Consider the following 21,226-nt stretch of genomic DNA (forward strand, 5'->3'; position numbering starts at 1 on the left):
GTTTGTAGTTTTGTTGTTTGTGTATTTGTCTGGTTTGGGTATTGTGATGGCTATTCTTGGTTGTAACTTGACTACATCTGGCAATTAACTAAAACCAACAAATAGAGGGTGCACCTGTGAAGGATTTCTGCTTAACTTGGAATGGGAAGATCTACTTCTCATCCAGATCCTTGAGGCGGGAAGACACACCTTTAATCCAGATTGTTAATCCAGCTCCAATCTGGAGAACACCTGCTGGACGTGGCAGAGGACGCATTTTCCCTTTGTCTGCTTGCTCTTACTTTGCTAGCAAGTCCATTCCTTCACTGGCATTAGAGCCTACTTCTTTGGCATTCCAGATACTGAAGACCATCTGAGATATCCAGCCTCGTACTAAATTCTTGAACTTTCCTGTCATAACCAGCCATTGCTGAATTGTTGGACACCCCCCCACACACACCTCTCTCTCTCCCCCATTTATTCTACAAATTCTGTTATTCTGGAGAACCCTGACTAATACAGGTACCAAGGTAATACTGACTTCATAGAATGAGTTTGGTGGTGTTCCTTCCCTTTCTATTTTGTGGAATAATTTGAGGAGCATCGATGTTAGCTCTTCTTTAAAGGTCTGAAATAATTTGGCTATGAATCTGTCTGTTCTGGGATTTTCTTTGTTTGGAGTCTCTGTCACTGTTTAAATCTTGATGTCTCTTCTGTTTCTATTTACATTTTTCAGTGTCCTATGGATTCAATTTTGGTAGATCTTATGAGTCTAGGAATTTATCCAGCTTTTCTAGAATTTCCAGTTTTGTTGTTGTTGTCATTTTTCTTTGGAATATATATTTCATCTGCTTTGGTGGCATTCCCCTTTGGATCCTAGCTTAACTTCCTTACATCATCATCTGCTTGCCTGTAGTCCCCTCCAGGTCACTGATCATGTTCACTAGTAACCCTTTGAAATTTGCCTCTCACAATTTATCTGTCTTGGAGCCAGTATCCTTGAGTTCAGTGGTTGAAGAGTTACGGTCATTTGGAGGACTCACAGTACCCTAGCCTTTTCACAGGTTTTGTGGGTTTGTCATTGCAATGCGTGCATCTGTTGGCTTGGATATCCTCTTCCTAATGAGCAGCCTATGCTTAAGGACTCAACCCACAGTACCACTGAAAAGGAGAAGACAAAGTGCTGTGCTAACACCCCCACCAAGCCAAACACGATATAGAAACACATTTAAAATCAAATAAATCCCACAAACACATCACCAATAGCTATACAGCAGAAAATGGCAAAATTAATATAATGTGTTATGTGAAGTTAAAAATTATTCAGATTTAATGAGAAACAGTAAATGAATGAGATCACAGAAGGGGGTAAGGGAAAGAGGGGAACAGATGGGAAGCAGATGTGAAGCAGGGTTAATAAAATAATAAAAGCAAAAGAAGAAGAGACAAGACTGTTATAAATGAAATGAGAAAAAAAAGTGTGGTTAGAAAGAAAAAGGGGGGGGAGAAAAAATATTGCCCAATAATGAAAAAAGTTGTAAACAAAATTTGATAACTGTAAGAAGGGGAATATGCAAGTGTATAAAATCTTTAAATAAGATACTGTCAAGTACTGTTCTAAGTACAGTAGGAAGAAGGAAAAAATGGGAAATAAGTGGGCAAAAGAGAGAGAGAAGAGGAGGACGGGAGCAGGAAAGAAGATGGGGTCCTAGAGCAGCTTTTCCTGGGTCCTTAAAACTGTGAGTCTACTAGGAATGTGCCAACTGTCAGGGTCGGCTGCACCAGCAGACGCTTGTCTTTCCTGTGATGAATTCTTGTGCTGGTCCAAACAGGACCTATTCTCTACAAGGCAAAAAATGTTTGTTGCTTCATCTCATAAGCCCTACTCAGGCTTTTGCAGTTCAGGGGCTGGTATTATACCAATTAAGCATTGTATTCAGCCTTCCCTTAAACTGTATTTGGAGGAAGCTGCCCTATCTCTAACTTTGAGCTCAGGGGAAATACCCTTGAGGTCACTGGTCTCCATATTCTCCTTGTCATAGCTGGTTGGACCAATAAGTATCGTAAGTGCCTGACCCAAGAACAGTCTTCAAAGAGTAGTGTGGCCGAAAGCAGTAGAAATGAAGGTAAGCTGAGCCACCTGTGGAAGGCATTCTGAAGGTAATTAGAAACGTCATTATGTAGTCCAATAAAGGTATATCAGGAGAGAGAGGAGGACTGATTGGTCATATATCTCCATGAGAGACCAAAGTAACAATTGTACCAAATCCAATTCAGTGGAGCAATGAGACCCTCCTTCTCCCAGGTTCTTTGATATTCTTTTTTTATAATTTATTTTTTTTAAGTATAATATAATTCATCCTTTCTTCTCTCCAAACCATCCCAAATACTCTTCTCTTTCAAATTCCTAGACTCTTTTTTTCATTAATTTTTGTTATATACATATCTGTATGTATATATACATATCTGTTTCTAAATACATAAATAGACCCTGCTCAGTCTGTATAATATTACTTGTATGCTTTCAGGGCTTACTATTTGGTATTGGATAACCAATTGGTGTGTTCCTGCTAGGGAAGACTATTTTCCCCCTGCTCTCAGCATTCCTTAGCTGCCTGTAGTTCCTTAGGTAGGGTTGAGGCCTCATAGTAAAGTCAAAGGTTTTGGAAGAGTGGGACTTTGGGGGTTACTAGGAAGAGTATGGGTGAGAGGCTATTTACAAGAGCAGAGATGACTCAAAAGCAGCTGCATCACTGAAAAGCTCCAACATGGATGATAACACGTGGCAGCTGCCTCCCGAAGGCAGGGCTACAGTCATCTGGACAGGTCCAAGAATCTCCTCTTGGCAGCTTTGCTGGTCAGAGTCTCCTCCCCTTGTATTTAGTTACTGCTTCTCTAACCCAAGGGAGGGTCCCTCATGAAGCTTTTAAGTTTCAGCTTTCCCAGATATATGAAATTGTTTATTTCCTGCATCTCACAAGTGCCCCCCTTTCCCTGGGCATGTTTCAATTTGGAAGATACTGCTATACAATGTAAACCTATGTGCTCCAAAATGAAAATGGTGTGTTGGCTCAATTCCACAGCTATTTATAATTAGTGTTTTCTTCTTCCATTGAAATGACAATGTAACTTCATTTTAAGATCACTTATGTAAAACAAACTTCCAGTGCCAGCAGTGGGTTATACCTTGTTGAATCACTAGCCAAAGGAGTCCCACAGAGCCCCACCCCCCACCCCCAAACATCACAACCTATACAAACCAATAGCCTATTGGAAAGGCTACCAGTTAGTCTAAAAAACCCTGATGGTAAGTCCCCATTGTTGAAAATACCACTTACTTATATCATCAACCTCAAGAAATCGAGCTAGTGCCCAACTAGAAGTTTCACCCCTACTGATTAGCATTCATGATGCTGGAAAGAACTCTGTATGCTACCAGAGGAGAAAAGTATCCATCAATATCCCCCAGCTACAAACCCTGTGATGTACAACCCTGACAGACCTGAAAATACACTGGTGCAGTAGAGGTATAAACGTTAAGGGAGTAACCAATCACTTTTTAAAATTGAATTTAAGGCCCACTCCATGAGATGGAACCCATAACTCACACTGTTAAAGTTGCAAAAACCCAAGACTAGATAGGTCACAGGACTAGGGGAAAGCTTAATACTATTATTATGCTAAAGGAGAATATCAATAAAATGACTTCCAATAACATAGTGCTACACCCATGTATCAGTGAGTCACTCCGTCCTCATCAGAGAAGCTTATTCTTACAGTAGATGGGAACCAACACAGAGATTCACGACTGAGCCACATGGAGAGGGGAGAGACTTTGGAGCACTCAGAACTAAATGGGATGGGGATGCCTTTATCAAACCTCTCCCCTCAAGGCTTAGTGATCAATGTGGAAGAGGAGGCAGAAAGATTTTAAGCACCAGAGATGGTCGATGACTCCTAGGAACTGTTTTCCAAACACTACAGGACTAATGCACATAGTAACTCAGAGAGACTGTGACAGCACACCCAAGATCTACCCAGGTTCAAACCAGGTAAAATCCCAGCACTGAGAAGGGAAGTGAAAAAAGTCACCAATAAGCTATTTGTAATGGATACTTCCTGGAAAAGGGAGATCAGTTTTCTTCAATGGAATGTCCTTGGGTAAATCAACCACACTCCAGGGCAGTCCCTGTGTCCAGGAAGAGTTGGCCAGCACAACATGGACTCCATGATGTTTTTCTTGTTTTATTTTAGTTTATTTAGTGTGTGCACTTTTTGTTTTGTTTTGTAGTGTCTTATTTATTTGTTCCTTTGGTTTTTTTTGTTGTTGTTGCTAGAGAGAGAAAGAAAGAGGGAGAGAGAGAAAATATGAAATTGGGTGGGTATGGAGGTAGGGAAGATATGGGAGAAGTGAAGGGAAGAAAAAGAATATGATCAAAATATGTTATATGAAAAATATTTTAAATAAAATAAATAAATAAATTTCTTTTAAAAAATCACTTATGTATTTGCTGATATGACTAGTTTCCATTTGGACTATTACAATTTGTATGTTTATAGAAAGTACACATTATTTCAACATCCAGTAACTTCATGATATTTTGGTATTTCACTTAAATCAAACATGAACAGTATTTTTTAATGCTAGGCTCCATCACTGGGATACACACCACCTCACATGTTAAATACAAGATGTCAGCAATCATTTTGTAAAAAGCCAGATAGTAAATACTTTAAATGTAAGTCAGATAGTTTCTATCCAAACCATCCTTTGCTGCCTTTGTAATACAAGAGTAACTATTGATTATACAGATGGAGTATGGCTAGCCTATTAAATTCCATATAATTTTTAAAAATATCACAAAATGTCATTCTTCTCTTGAAGTTATCAACCATGTCAAAAATGTAAAAACTGTGTTTGTAAGCTGCAGGAACACAAATAGTAGCCATATTTGATCTATGATACCATAGTTTCCAGTCAGTGTTATGGTAGACTTACACAAACTCTAAACATTTTGTGCATGATACTTCCACCCACTTTTCTGGTAAAGACTGAACATCACAGTGTTACCAATACCAGAAATTAAGTTTCGTAGACAACCTGTGGTAGTTTTGAATTCACCTAATTATATGTTCCAATACCCTGCATCAGAAAGACGTGACCATCATAATTAGTTTTCATTTGAGTCAGCCAGCTTAATCGCATAGAAGTAACACTGGATTAATGGTGGAAGCAGCTCACCCTCAAAGGAAAATTGAAAGAAGTAATTAGCAATTTTTACCTTGCATGAAAAGTAAAATTGCTATATAAATATGGACTGTAATAAGGCACGCGGACCCAGCTTTAATCAAACTCAAAGAGAAATTCAGACTTGGTTGAGGCTAATGGCAAGAAACAGCACTTGCTCATTGCCTTTATTCAACCATGAGGATATTTCAAAATCCACAGTTTGGGTTAAGCACAACTTTCTCAAATTTATCTCTCATTTAAAGTGGAAAACTGTAAAATGATACAAAAATATCTATAAAATGTCACCCGCCCACTCTTCACTGTGCATATTGAAAAGGCGTAAATCAAAGTCCAAAGGACTGTTTATCTGGCTCAGGCTTCAAAATGCTCAGCAGACCCTGGAAGGCCTTCGCTGCTCATCATCCAGAGCTTTTCCTCTGCTCATCACAGAAGCCATTTGGAATATATGAAACAGAGTTTATTTGTATATTAACATTTCTTTTCCTAGAAGATTCCAGAATGTAAAAAAAATAAACCTTTCACTAGTTGCTAAGTCTGCCTTCCTTTTTCTTCCTTCTCTTCCCTTCCTTCCTTCCTTCCTTCCTTTCTTCCTTCCTTCTTCCTTCCTTCCTTCTTTCCTTCCTTCTCTCTTTCTTCCTTCTCCTCCTCCTCCTCCTCCTCCTCCTCCTCCTCCTCCTCCTCTTCCTCCTCCTCCTCATGTAACATGGATTAGATCCAGGGCCTCATGTATACTATAAATGAGTTGCATCCCCCAAACCCTAACTCTGCCTTCTTGCCCAGCCTTTCCTAAACTCTATAGCAGCCAGAATTTAAAAAAAAAAAAATCTTCTGAGTAAGGATTAAAGTACTGACCAGGAAGCGCTTGCTTTACCTCTAGAAGCAAGATTCCTTGCAGCCATGTGACAGGACATGCATTCCTACTGGCAAGTTCGGCCCTGGGAAGCAGGTTCTTCCTCACTTGGGGAGTAAACATCTGTGCTTGCTCTGCACAGCTTTTACAGGAGCTGGGTGCACAAACTCTGGGCATCTGAGCATGGGAGGAAGGGTCAGAATTTGCTCTGAATTCCACTTGTTCCTACGTAGCAGAAGAGCCAGTAGGTGTGACCCGGTGGTTTTGGAGTCAAATTCTGCCACATGCCTCAAGACTTTTATTATTCTTGTGGAAAAACACCAAGCTTCACAAATCTCTTCAGTGTCCCAATTGGAAGCATTTCCAGTTGAGCATTTTGTATCTGCTCCATTGATCCGACCCTTTATTTCCGAGTTAACTATAACTAGATTAGGCCAACACAAAACTGACCCAGTCTCCAGTGAGATATTAGTTTACCTTCTAAGGGAAAATTTGACTTTAAAATTCCAGATTTCCATTGCTTCATACAAAGCACTTTATCTGACCATAAAAGACTTACCCTTATTAATGTCCTTCCTGGCAAACTATTTTACAGATGTGGAAAATACCACAAGCAAATGAAGTGACATTCGTAACAGTTGTCAGGAAAGTCTATATTCTGTGAATTTGAAGATTTTATTTATCATCGTTGATTTTCTCCCCATCTTGGATTTTAAACGTCATCTTAAACTACTGATGTTAAACAGAATTTTCTTAGGGCCAGCTCACATCTGTCTAGACATTATAGTACATTTCAAGGAGTAAAGTTGGAAAGAATACATTTTTCCCTTCTGAAATTTCATATTAAATTTCCACTTTTTACCTGAATATGTAAAGTAGCCTCCTAAACGTAGTTCCTATAATTGGAATTTGACATTTTCCCATCTTCTATTTAAAATGACATTTCAGAGGGATTTTGGACAGGCTCGGATGGCACCAACTATTCAGCAGAAGCCAGCTTTTCATTTTCCAAACGAAGTCACTTCTACAGAGGAAGCTTTAGAAACAGATTTTGATAAAATTGGTTCTCTTTATATCTAAGACTTAGGCTTTGAGCAGACACTCTTTATAAAACACATAGAATTTGATGTATGTAATAAGGTTTCCTTTGAATAAACATTTTCATATGTTTCTTTAATACCCATTAGAAAGGCTAGGCTCTCAGTTTTCAGCTCATAAATTAGTGCTAGTTTTAACATCCTATGTATAGCTCTAAATTCATAGATACATTTGGTATGGAGACTCCTTTTAATCTTTTCTATTAACATATAGTAATTGTACATAAAACTGGTTTCCATTGTGACATGTCCACAAATGTATGTATGTATTTACATCATATCCGCCTCTGTTACTCTCTTTTGCCCCCTTCCACTCATTCTAATTCCATCCCTTTCTCTTCCAAGGTAGACCTCTTTTATTTTCATGGCTTTCTTCTTTTTGTTTTAAACCATGAGTTTCATCAGGGTTGCTTACAGGAGCATCAATGAGAATTTGTTTACAATAGGATACCAGTGTCTACAGTACTAAAAAGAAAAATGCCTCTCCCCAGAAAATGAATTGATGTATTAAAAGCAGATTTATTAGATTGGCTTAAAGATGCAGGCTTGGCAGTTCAGCAATGGCTATCTCATACTTGGAAGACTGGGAATCTGTTAGTTGCTCAGTCCACAAGCCTGGCTGTCTCAGTAGTCCCAGTCTGGCACTCAGGACCAGAAAGTTTCCTGGAGAGATTCTAGTTTTCAGTCAATGTTGGAATACTAAAGAAGTAGGTTCTAGTAACAGTGAAAGAATGCTACAGCAACAGAGTAGATGGACTTGCCAGCAAGAATGGGACAAACAGGCAAAAAGCAAAGTTCTTTCTTCCGTGGCCTTTCATGCCATCTGACACCAGAAGGTGCTGCCCAGATTTAGGGTGGGTCTTTTGATTCAAATAATCTGATCAGCCCCTCATTTGTCATGTGGTGGTGAGGGTGAGGGAAAGATGCCCTCCCTTTTTGGTCCCTGACACCTGTGATGGGTGAGGGAGCTGACCCTCCCCCTTACCAGCTGCAGCACTCAGAGAAGTGGGTTCTGCACCTCTCCTGGGCAGCACAGTAGAGCTGACCCTATTGACAGAGGTGCCAGTGAACTGGCCCTGAGAATGAGAGCATGGGACATCTGGCCCCACCCCTCACCTGCCATATGGGTGGTGTGGGCAGAGGAGAGATGCCCCCCTCCTCACCACCTGTGGTAGGTGGGAGAGCTGGCCCCGAGGTCTTAAGAGTGAGAGAGCTGTCCCTGCCCCCCACCAGCTACAGCACTCAGGAGAGTGGCCCCTGGGCAACACAGTACAGCTGGCCCTGATGGAGTAGGTGCCATAGAGCCGACACTGAGGGCATGAAAGCAGAACTAGTCACACCCCTTGCTCTTTGCTGAAAGGGGTGAACTAGTCAGGGCAATCCTGGAGAGCTCGCCCTGGTAGTGAGCACCAGGAGAAGTGGTTCGCTGACCAACCCTGCAACTACCCAGGCCCAGAGCCAGGGTTATGAGTTGGCCCACCCAAACATCCACCCCATCTGTGATCTGCTGGGGCACGTGAAGGGGCCAGTCCTGCAGACCCTAAGCTGCAGGATCTCCACAACACAGGACAACAACAAGATATCCAAGAGTCCCAGTGAGGGTCCAGAATCGATAGTATAGCAAAAACTAGAGACCTTGAACCAGACCAATGACTCTCAGCAATGAACACTTACAAGTAAAGATATATGGCTAAAAGGGCTTACTGTGTGACTCACTGTGTCATACTACAGCTTCCATGATGAGATATTTCCTTTTTTTTTTTCTCTTAAATTATACTTTGTGGTGGGGGGAGGTTGCAAGGGTAGAGGGTGGATAAGAAGAGACAGGGAAATGGATGGGATCTAGATGCATGATGTGAAAGACACAAAGAATAAATAAAAAGAAAGTTAAAAACTAACCTGATGAAGAAAAATCCTTCACAGAAATACTCGGCTCCTGGTATTTTTAGTTGATTCTGGATGCAGTCAAGTTGACAGGCGAGATTATCCTTTCTGCTCCCTCAACCATCAGTGAGTTCCCCTTCCATGGCAGTAGGCTGATAGGCCCTATAGGGTGCAGGTAAGTATAACTGTTATGAATTTGAGAGTGTAACAGCCATGTCACATCCAGAAGTCAGTATTTCTCCCTCTTTCTCTGGCTCTTACTTTCTTTATAACCCTTCATCGGCAATGTTCTTTGAGTCTTGGAGGAGGTGATCTATATTTTCCATTTATAACTGGTTGTTCAGTGGTCATTTAGTCTCAGCATTTCTAAGGGCATGAGCAGAGTTATTCAGAGGTCAATTTGATAGGTGATATTGAGACTTTTATTAGATCAAGGACCAGCGAGGACAATATAGTGTGTCATGCCTTTTGTGTTCTTAGGGAAGAAAGGAAACTGTTTTATGGAGAAGTGGCCAGTGCAACATGGAGGTGAATGAGTCAGTTAGAAGGAAGGAAGTGTTAATGAGAAGGCTCATCAGGATTAGAGTCCTGATAAAGTGTACTTTTCTTAGAAGTAAAGTAGGCAACAGCTGTTCCAGTTATTGTTTCCATCAATAAGGAAGGATTTTGTGGACAACTACTCAGACCGTGCTACACTCTGAAATTTAAAGTCAGACTCTTGCTCTCTGAGATCTTGAGATTTTGTGGGAAAGGCTTTTAACAGAGAACAAAGCATCCTCTACCATCTGTAATGAAAAACTCCTCACCACTCAATCCAATTTATCCAAAGATTTCTTAAATATACTAGCAAAAACACATTCACTGTTCACAGAAGTCACTTTGGCTGTGGTATGACATGACTTAATACCCAGTTCTCAGGATTTATTCTTAATACTCTACTGGATTCACACGTATGAGGAGCTGCACTGGGACACAAAGAGGGCTGAGACATTGAAGTGGATTTGAAGAACAAACATGCTCTTTGTCAGATCCCAAGAAAACACTGATTGCTGAATTATATCGCAGGATCTGTCACTGAAGCATGCCTCAGTTTCCCCACTTACAACATGAGATGCTTAGGTCAAGTTTCAAAAATCCATTCCTGAATATAGTTTGATACAGTTAAAAAATTTAGGAGGGAGAGGATGCTGTTTTATTCATCATAATCTGGGACTGACCTGAAGTAGACAATTGCAGTTTCTGTGGCTATAATGACCAAGAGACTTTTAATAGGGACAAAGGAAACAACATATAAGAGAAGACTGTGTCAAAGGCTGGATGCCAGGCAGAAATAACAAGGCATAACACTTGGCTAGAGCATGTTTGAATCCTGTCTCAACGCTGGAAATTCACAGCAAATGTCCCGAAAGGAGACGTTTACTTGCTAGTTCCATAATCCTTTTGCCGTTCGGCTTTGGTCCTTACTCTGCTGAAATCACTGTTTTCAAGTCCCTAGTGCTCTCTCCAGTGTCAAACCCAGGGATGACTTTTGATTCTGTCTTCTCTCCACAGGACAGCACACTCAAGGACTCCCTTGATTCTCCTCTTATCTGCTTGACCCGTGGTCCTGTTTGCTTCCTGCCGTACCGATGACTTTGCCGTTCTGGACTCTCTCGCAGCTCCTTGCCTTGTGACCTACATTTTACACAGCGGTGATCTCTGTCTTGAGATGGTATCATTTGTCCCATGACTTCAAAAGAAGTTATGTAACTGTGCCTCACTTCCCTCAAGTTCCAGGTCTGCCCTGCTCTCTATAGATCACCCACTTCCCTCAGATGCTGTGCTGGTTCATTTTGTGCCAATGTGACACAAGCTGGGGTCTTCTGAGAAGGGAAAACCTCAAACTGAGAAGATACCGCCATCAGATTGGCCTTCAGGCAAGTCTGTGGGGGCATTTTCTTAAATAATTATGAACATGGGAGGGCCCAGCTGGCTGTGGAGAGTGCCAATCCTGGACAGGTGGTCCTGGGTTGCATAAAAAAGCAAGATGAGCAAGCCATGAGGAATAAGCCAGTAAGCAACAACCCTCCGTGGCCTCTGCTTCAGTTCCAGCCTCCACATTCCTGCTTTGAATTCTTGCCCTGATGTTCCTCCATGATGGACTATAAGCTACAAGATGGTGAAATAAATCCTTTCCTTCCCAAGTTCTTCTTCCTTCCTTCCTTCCTTCCTTCCTTCCTTCCTTCCTTCCTTCCTTTCTTTCTTTCTCTCTCTCTCTCTCTTTCTTTTCTTTCTTTCTTTCTTTCTTTCTTTCTTTCTTTCTTTCTTTCTTTCTTTCTTTCTTTCTTTCTTTCTCTCTTTCTCTCTTTTTTGGTTTTTGGACACAGAGTTTCTCTGTGTAGCTCTGGCTGTCCTGGAACTCACTCTGTAGCCTAGACTGGCCTCAAACTCACAGAGATCCGCCTGCATCTGCCTCCCAAGTGCCAGGATTAAAGGCATGTACCACTGCTGCCTGGCCCCGAGTTTCTTTTTGTCATGATGTTTACCACAGCAACAGAAAGCAGCTGGGACACATGCCAGTGTGCCAAAGTCAATGTCTTCAAAGAAAACACTGAACCCAGGTTTGATTCCCAGCACCAACATAGCCGCTCACAACTGTTTGTGTCCAGTTCCAGGTGATCTGACACCCTTTTCTGGCCTCCCTGGGCTTGGGCCACAACTGGCGCACAGACATTCATGCAGGCAAAACAATCATACACATACAATAAAATTAAGGTTAAAAAATTAGAGATCACTGGAAATGATTGTCTGTCACCAGCTCAAAGAAAACTCATCGCTACTCAGGCTTTTCATCTTGCAAATACATGGGGTACATTCCAGAAATGTGGGGGAACAGATGAACTAGCTACAAACCCTAGCTACGTAGTTATCAGCAGAGCCAGTGACATGGCACAGTTCACTGACGTCAGCTGATGCCTTAAATCATCTTGAACACTTTCTTGACATTTTTGAAAAGGTTACAAGATATGACTTGGTCACCCATGGCTTCTGATGAATTTTAGGGAGATATTATATCACACATAAAGATAAGTTCATTCTAATCTTTCCATGTTCCTTGACATGCAGGCAGCTGCAGGAACTTGTATCATCATGTAGCGTGGTACCTTTATAATTTATATTTCTAGCCTCATTTGGTTTCTGAGCATCCTTTTGTGGTGAGAAAATGTCCTGGGAGATGAACAAACATCCACTCACCACAGACACGACGCTGATGGAGAAACAGTTCCACCCAGGTGTAGTTAGTGGACAAACAAACTTAACCTGGGCTACTTACAGGAGCTTGGGCAACATCTGGATGGCTAAACACGGAAGAGACACACATACTCTTCATCCCTAGCAACCATTCACTGCATAAACATGCGGGAAGGGGAGCTCTCACGAGAGACCTCTCCCAGCAATCACCAACTGTATATAAATCCTTGAGGAGGAGCAGGGTCTTTGAGCCCCCACCCCCAATCCATGATAGAATCCAAACCTGTGCAGGTCTCCTTTGGCAACCTTAGCAGCTGCCAGTTCAAGAGGGTAGTGATCATGGCACACCCAGGGGACAATGTGCCACAACATCCTATAAAACACTTTTGCCTTTTCCTAGTTACACCATTTGCTCCATTTTATAAGTCATCCATTGGTATTTATTAAATGAATTTTTCTTCACCTTCTGATGGAAACAGAAATGATCTAGTAGAAAGTCTTCAGCTTTCCAGAATGCTCTCTCTAAACTTCCTTTTGGATGCACACCTTTAATCCCAGCACTAGGGAGGCAGAGGTAGGCAGGTTTCCGTGAGTTTGAGGCCAGTCTGGTGTAGAGAGTTGCAGACCAGCCAGGGGCACCTGGTGAGCTTCTGCCTTAAATAAAACAAATAATAAAACTTCCTTCCCCTTAGTCAGGTGTTTTTCTCTTCTGAACCTCAGCTTGAACCAGCTTGCTTGAATTGTCCACTAAAACAAAACGTTTTGATGAGTAGATCGTTTTCTCTCTACTTGGAACCCTTGTTTTTCTCTTGAGCTTTCTGTCACCAGTGAATGACTCCCTACTTCCCACCTTTCTTTGACTCCTTCCCGGAGCTTATCTAGCCCTGAAAAGGGTTTTAGTCTGAGGGCGCATCCTTTGTGTTTCCCCATGTTTAGGTCTCTTTGTATAGAAGACCACCTCCACCCCGTGTCTTTACACTGCATTCGTAGGTATGACCCATATTTCCAGCAGGAATATCAAGGTGATCTAGACAAACCCTTGGTTCCTGGATTTTTTTTTTAAAGATTTATTTATTTATTTATTATTTATTATGTTTACAGTGTTCTGCCTGCATGTGTTCCTGCATGCCAGAAGAGGGCACCAGATCTCATTATAGATGGCTGTGAGCCACCATGTGGTTGCTGGGAATTGAACTCAGGACCTCTGGAAGAACAGTCAGTGCTCTTAACCTCTGAGCCATCTCTCCAGCCCAGTTCCTGGATTTTATCTGTGCTTCATTGTTGTCTCGATATGGTTTTAAGAAAGATTACCACCCGGTAATGGGATGGGTAAGGCACTAGCTTACTACTGCAAGTACTTGTTGAGATTTGCCTAGAGAAATGGTTTTCAAGCACTGCCATAAAAGTAATTGTGGGCACACAGTAAGAACTGACCACTGTCTAAGGTCTGGTGTTGGGTCCTGTATGCCCTGCCTCCAATAACCCAGCAAAGTCCTTTAACTTTGTCTAAGCTAACAATTGAGATCTTTGGTAAAACTGACAGAAGAAAAATGGCATAGAGGGATATTATTCTCTCTCTCTCTCTCTCTCTCTCTCTCTCTCTCTCTCTCTCTCTCTCTCTCTCTCTGTCTTTCTCTCTGTCTGTCTCTGTCTCTCTCTCTGTCTCTCTGTGTGCATGCTTTTTAAAATTTTTTTTTTTATTTTTTTTGAAATTAAAATCTAATTAGATCATTTCCCTCTTTTCTTCACCATATCCAGCCTGTCCCATGTACACTTCTGTTCCTCTTTCACAAATTAATGGCCTCTTTGTCTTTAATTATAATATATATTTAAATATTATATAATATTATATATATGTATATATACATATACATATATACATATATACATATATATATATATATATATATATATTCAACCTGCTCAGTCTGTATAACGTTACTTGTTGGTACATGATTTCAGGGCTGACCACCTGGTATTGGGTAACCAATTGTGGGGTTCTTCTCTGGGGAAGACTATTCTTCCCACTCTCAGAATTCCTTAGCTGTCTGTAGTTCTTTGTCTAGGCCTGAGGCCCGGTGAGAGAGGGATATCATCTTAATGTTAGAACTGGGTCTTGTTCCTCAACCAGGATTCATTGTGCATAGGAGCTAATGTGCTCTACATTGTTGCCAGAAGTTTCCACATTCTAACCCAAGGCAAATGAACACATTAAAAAACAATATCAGAGGAATCATTCTGTGCTATTATAGGAACCCACAATTTATATTTTGCTTCTAGGAGCTGATTGCTTATGGCAGGCGGTGTCTATTTTAAGCCACATGGAGAAAGAAGCACACATTCTGGACATCAGAGATAACAAACACTGCATTTCTGATTTCATCGATTTAAAAAAAAAAACGCCCAAGGAATGCATAAAGCAGGTGCATACAAAAGTTAATAAAACTCTAAGCCTACATCCTTTTCTTGTGATTTCTGGGTTTCACATTTTGATTTATAAAGTTCCTAGATTAAATTTTTGTTCATTTCTGTCAGATGAGGTATAAAATAAGCCCAAGACCAGAATTCCTGCTGGGAGGGCTTTTTCCTTCACGAAATAATCCTTCTAGCCACAATGAATGAATATAATTTTATAATCCAAGAGAAAAAATATGCTAAAGGGAACATCCCATCATGTAGAAAAGAAATCCTGGAACAATTTGGTTAGTAATATAGTATTTATGATAATTTAGGAAAATGAAAGGGCTAATCTCCAGTACATATTGGCAAAAAGGTTGTATGCTGAGACTGCATTAGTTGTGGATGTCTGGTATGTGGTACTGAGATGCAGTCCAAGTGTAAGGAGGCTGACAGGAATGACTGATGGGAGAGTTTGCTTTGGTGTCCAGTGGGAAATAGTATCACTCATACAGGGGCTGAGCCAGCCTGAGTCTAACAGTCTTCCTGAGAGGTCACACACAAGTCTGGAAAGTAAGGTTTAAACAATCCAGGAGACAGAAGGACATCCAGACACACAGCACTCATGAAAAGATGGAAAGTGTTGGATAGGGCAGGATAGCATCTGTTCCAGAAGGAGAGAACCAATAGATCCCTCCTGACACAAAGTCTTCATCTGCCTCTGTTGGGGATCTGTGAACTTGATAGCTGAAAATGGATGATGTAAGGCCACTCACCAGATTAGTGGCAGCCAATCGACAATTAAAACAGAAACATACCTGTCCTTTTTATCTAGAGATATGCCAACCAAACCCTGATTCATTCCATGAAGTTCAAAGTTCAAAGCCTTGAACAAAAACCAATATAAATCTAGATTTTAGACAGAGAATGTTCGTGGTCCTTTTCCCACTTCTGGTTTCTGTGGTGATGCCAGGTGGGCTTTTATCGTAAGTTCTCAGTTAAGGTCTCGCTCTAATTTTGTTCCCTTTATAAAATAATTCCAAGAGGAGGTGTAACAGGAAAGAAAGATCAAGGGGAATTAAATGACTAAACACCCAATTAAATTAGATGCTCGTCTTCTATCTCTTTCATTTAGTGAACAACTAAGTGTTTGTGAAGAAAAATTCAGCTAAACTCTCTATTTGTCTCATAACTCTTTGTGTCAAAGTATTTAGGCAGTGGACATCCCTTGCCTCATTGTGGGATGAATTTATGCTTCCAGAGTGGCTATTTTCTCAAGAGGAGCAGACTGTAGAAGTTCATGCTATACCATCCATGTTGAAATAAAGTTTCTAATCATCTGTAGTATCATCTGCTCGATCCTGCCCTTTTTCTCCTGTATCTCTGCTTGCATTTCCTGCCTGGCTCTATCCTGTCTTACCCCAGGCCAAAGCAGCTTCTTCATTAACCAATGGTAATAAAACATATTCACAGCATACAGAAAGACATCCCACAGCAACTGTGCTCTACTGATTCCATCTTGGAGTCCAGTAAAATCAACTCTGTGCCCAGCATCCCTGCCATTCATTCATGTCCTCTCTTTCAGTGAACAGCAGGCACAAATCCAGTTTTTGAGGAGTTATATAGTCTTACAGAAAGAAGACTCTTGAAGAAACCCATGAAGGGCAGGTGAAAACTTGACCATGAGATGGCTTTTCATGGAGGAAGAAGGGGAGATTATGTCTTCGTGATGTCATTTGTCCCCATAAGGCTAGAACACTGGAGCTGACCATTTGAAAACAGTATTAAGCACTAACCCCCACTTCAGTATGTACAAGGTCCATAACACTGTCAGGAAAAGCAATGACAGATCTTGCCACTCAGGAAATCACAGGCTACTGGGGTGAGGGCCTGGGCATTTTTACCAGTGTGTGTAATAGAAAATATGATAAGGCAAACGCAACCAGATGAATGAACTCAGTGAGATAAGTTAATTTTGCTCAGGACAGTTTTTCTGGCAGGTGATGGAAACAGACTCTGACTCTAGGTTAAAGAAAATATGCACTATCCATGTCTAGGCCAATGGGGAGGGAGAGGTTGAAATGTGTATGGGCAAACAACAGAATATTGTTATTAACAGGGTCTAGCTCCATTGCTCCTCTGGAATAGCAGTTAGAGAACAATTCCAAGTTTTGGGTTTAAGATCCAATGCTTTCCCTTATTTTGGTATTTCTGAGTTCAAGCTTTATCTTACATTCATTGTACAGTTGTTATTAAGTTGTAGCCACTTCTTATACTCAGTGACATCTTAAGTGAAGACACTTTGGTTCTGTCATCCACTTACCCAGTCTTGGCTCTGAGACTCCTCTCAGCTTCCCTGCTCACCCTGGAGAATTTAGGAACAATGAACAAGACAAACACATGTAAATCACTGATCAGTGCCCAGCACACAGTGGGGCCACAGTTCAATGTGGTTTCTGTCATGGGTGTGTTCTTTTGGTTTCACAGACTGAGTGGATCTCATCACTTCACTTTCTGTCAAATTTTATCATCGTACACAAAACATAACTATAATCCAGACCCAAGCCTATATCTTCAAGGAAAGGGATTATATAGTAGGAGGCAGAGAGATGAGGCACGTTAGAGGCGGGAGGGATGCCAAGGATTGAAGACTTTCTTTGGAAATGTGACCTCTGGGAGGAAAATGGATTCTCTGACAGCATGCAGATGCCTCGTAAGGATGCGTCAATTTTCTATTCTGTTGAAGGATGAGCAAATTGTAGCTTCTCATCACTGAATTCAATAGTGACAATAACCCTGACAGCTATCGGATGACAATGGCAGCCATGAATGGAGAGACAACCTTCAGAAGGAAAACAATTATAATTAGACCGCGAGAAGGAAGCCAACGGAATGCAGAAAGGAGAGGGCACAGACAATACTGGCGAGTTTCCTAGCAACTGGCTAACACTCCTTTTTGTTAGGAAATGGCGAATCGGAATAGTGGGAAGAGGATTCAACACTGAGCTCAGGAGGACTGAGATGCATGATAATTACCAGCGGTTATAATTACATTCGCAGCATCAGCCGTATATAATGGTGTTTTGTGTCACACACTTTGGGGATTAGTTACATAAATGTGCCAGTGTGCTATGATTTTATTGAGTCAATCGGACTGAGGATTAACCCCAATATAAAGAATTCAGATGGTGTGGATAAAGAAATCTTAGGTACCGCCTCCAACCGGAAAGTGCAGGACAAAGAATTAAACTCAAGGAGACAGTCTATGTAAACCAGATGTGAGTGGGCTAAATACATGACTTTCCTGAATAATATTTACGTTTCAGGAGGGGGCTCCTGGACATGAATTCTAAGTAGGAAGGTACAGGGGTAGGGATTTCAACACCTGCAAGGCAGATTTTTTTTTTTTTTTTTAAGTAGAGAATAATTGTAAGAGCTGAGGCAGGTTTACAGCATAATCTATTCTTCTGCCCAAGGTCAACATTCCCAGATGAAAAGCTGCCCTCCTTTAGAAAAGCCAGGCTGCTACAACAGCCACCAAATAGCATATGCTGTCAGTCTGCACCATCGTGCTGGAAATTATTCAAATCAATCAATTAAAAACAAACCCACATAAATAATGCATTTTCCACCCGACTTTTCTCCTGTTTTCCGGTCTCCGTTCACAATCAAGGCAGCGGTTAGCACTCTTTAAAATGCAAATATCCATGTTTTTAGTCTTTAAAGGCTTTGCTAATTTGACAATAAGAAAGTTCTACCAGGTGCAGTTCAGGAGAGCGTTAGGCGGGAATCCTCAGGCTGGGAAGTCTCAGCACAAGTCAAAAGGAAATCAAAAGGAAAAGGACCCCCAGGTCTTCCTAGACAAGCCCTCCAGTATCTTTGAAACTGCCATAGGAACACTAAGCCATGACTTCCTGACCCTCCTCCACGCTGACCTGGAAGGAAGAGACAATCTCTAAGGCAATTTGTGGGGCCAAACCCAAGGCCTCCTGCTACCTAAAAAACTCTCTCCATTTTCTTCACCAGGTTCTCACCACGTTCAACACATTTAACAGGATCCCTCCATTCGTATCCAGAAGGGTGCCTGCCACATACCCTCTTCAGTTAGCAGGATAAACATCTACCCTGTTCTAAGCAGATGTCCCAGCACACTGAGTCTGCACATCTGGGAAACATTGCTGGCTAACACATCGTTCCAACTGTGAGCTGCTGGCAGGAGTTCCTGCTACTCAGGCTTTTGGTATTTATTGGGAGAGCCCTGCAGAAACAGTGCAAGGATGCCCAGAGAGAGAGGCCCGGAAAATCCTTTGGAGCTTCACAGCTGGGCTCCCCGCTGCAAGTCTGGCATCATATTTGGGCAGTGAGCCTTAGATTCTGACGGAGATGGAAAGGCTAAGGCCCAGACCCTGTTACTGAAAGACTTCCAGGTTCTTCCAGTATCCAACTTCTGTGCTGATGAGAATTCATGAGTCCGTCATGTCTCCAAAACTTTCAAAAGTGCGATCAAATCAATAATGTTCAGTCCTGAGTATGATGAGTCTCATTTAAAGCTACTGTCATTAGGCCTGGGCAGAAGGTATCTGAATCTTGGACTAGGCAAAGGCTACATCATGAGACCTTATCTCTAAGCAACAACACAATACTATTGATATTAAATGGGTCTGTCTAACTCTTAGCTTGGAGAAAATGTTATTTCATTATATAACAGTTTCTGGAGCAGTTGAGCAATTTTTTTTTATAGACTTTAAACTGTTCCTGATGTCTAAATTCTGAGATGTAGCTAGGTTTTACAAAGGTCTCCAATGTTATCTTCCAACATTCTCACTACTTCCCCACAGTCCTTGCCCCGACTTCCATACCCAGCCCCAGTGAACCCAGACCAGGCACCACAGTCCAGTCCACTCAGGCTAGTAGTAGCCATCATTGGGACTGTCCTTGGACACTGGCCGGGAGGGGGTCTGCCTCTCTCTTTTGGATGTGAGTTTGAAGCAGGCAGCCTTAGCAAGCTACAGCCATCTTGTGATGCCATCCTGGTGTCTGATGGGAAACAGACCCGAAGAACTGCTTCTTACGAATGGATGACTTGAGAGACTCTCCTTACCTTCTCACCCAGAATCTTCCATTTTGAGCTCCAGGTCCCCAGCTGTTGTTAATGCAGTGTGGGCTGCTCTTTGGTATTTGTACCCACAAGCATTTCAGTGCAAACTGAGTGTCCACAGATTCTCCTAGTTCAGAGGACCTTTTCACTAAAGCCACCATTTCGTGCCTCGGTCCAGGAGACCGTGGCAAGTACAGCCTATATCTAAGCACTCTGGGAATCCCCAAGCAGGGACTCTGGTGCCACCTTCTCTTTCCTTTCAGATCTGAGTCATCTCTTTCTTCCTCTGTTTAACTCCAAGATGACAGCACAGTCATTTCTGGAACAACTACATAAAACTCCAACCAAAAATCTCTGAATAAACGACACCGTTCTCCACACACACAGAACAGAGCCTTACATGGAAAGAGCTTGGCCACTCGACCATCTTAACACTCCCCTCCCATTGCCCCAGTCTCCAAACATCAACCCAGCCTGGGACCTTTTCCTGCCTAACCATAACTCCATTAAAATATTCTCCCAACGAAATGGGTGGGTTTTTTTTTAATCTGAAAAACTTGTGAACATCTCCATGATTATAGAAATCACTTCAGTCTCCTGTGCATCATTACATATATAAATACTAAGCCAGAAACATGAGGTTGTAAACTTTGTCTAATGCTTTGTACACTTTAACTAATAATAAACAGAATTGGGGGAAATTAACAGAGTGTGAACTCATTGTGTGGGCTAACATTTACAGTACACAGTGAATTGACTACTTAGGAGTTTAATAAATATTGCCTGACAGTCAAATAGAAAGGTAGCAAAACACATTTCTTATTTTATTGAAGTCCTTTTGTGTGTATATTTAGCAGATACAATTCTTCTCCTACTCTCTATTATTTTTTCATTAAGGAAGACTTTGGTTAAATCTCCCTAACTCATCAAAAATGCCTTTATCTGATTTATTTTCGTACTTCATCAGCAAAGGTTTAGGTAAGTAAGCATCATTGGGAAGGGCATTTGTGTCTGGAGAGTGGTATTATGATCAATATTAAGCTTTAATTAAGTTACATTGACATTCATAATAGGTCTCAATCTGGCTAATAAGAAGGAATATTTTCTTGGATAAAGAGCAATGCAAATTACAGACAGTGATCAACTACCAGCGCTTAGTCTCAGCTCTTCAGCCGAAATGGGTCGTATTCTATGGGGAAATTACAGAACTCATTATGAAGAATGATGGTGCTTTGAGAAAAAACAGATTTACAACCGAAGGTAATTATAACAGTTGCTGCTAGGTCTAAAAATTTTAATATCTGAGACTTTTCATGGGTGGGCTTGATTTCTACACTGTAATGTTCTCTTCAAGAGCCACTACGAGTGAGCATCCAAAGGTAACTTATGGTGGGACATGCAGCACATAGGGATAGACTGAGCCCATTTCTATACACAGT

The sequence above is a fragment of the Peromyscus californicus genome, unplaced genomic scaffold (genome assembly GCF_007827085.1).
Source record: "Peromyscus californicus insignis strain IS unplaced genomic scaffold, ASM782708v3 Scaffold_7__1_contigs__length_154581171, whole genome shotgun sequence".
Taxonomy (NCBI): Eukaryota; Metazoa; Chordata; class Mammalia; order Rodentia; family Cricetidae; genus Peromyscus; species Peromyscus californicus.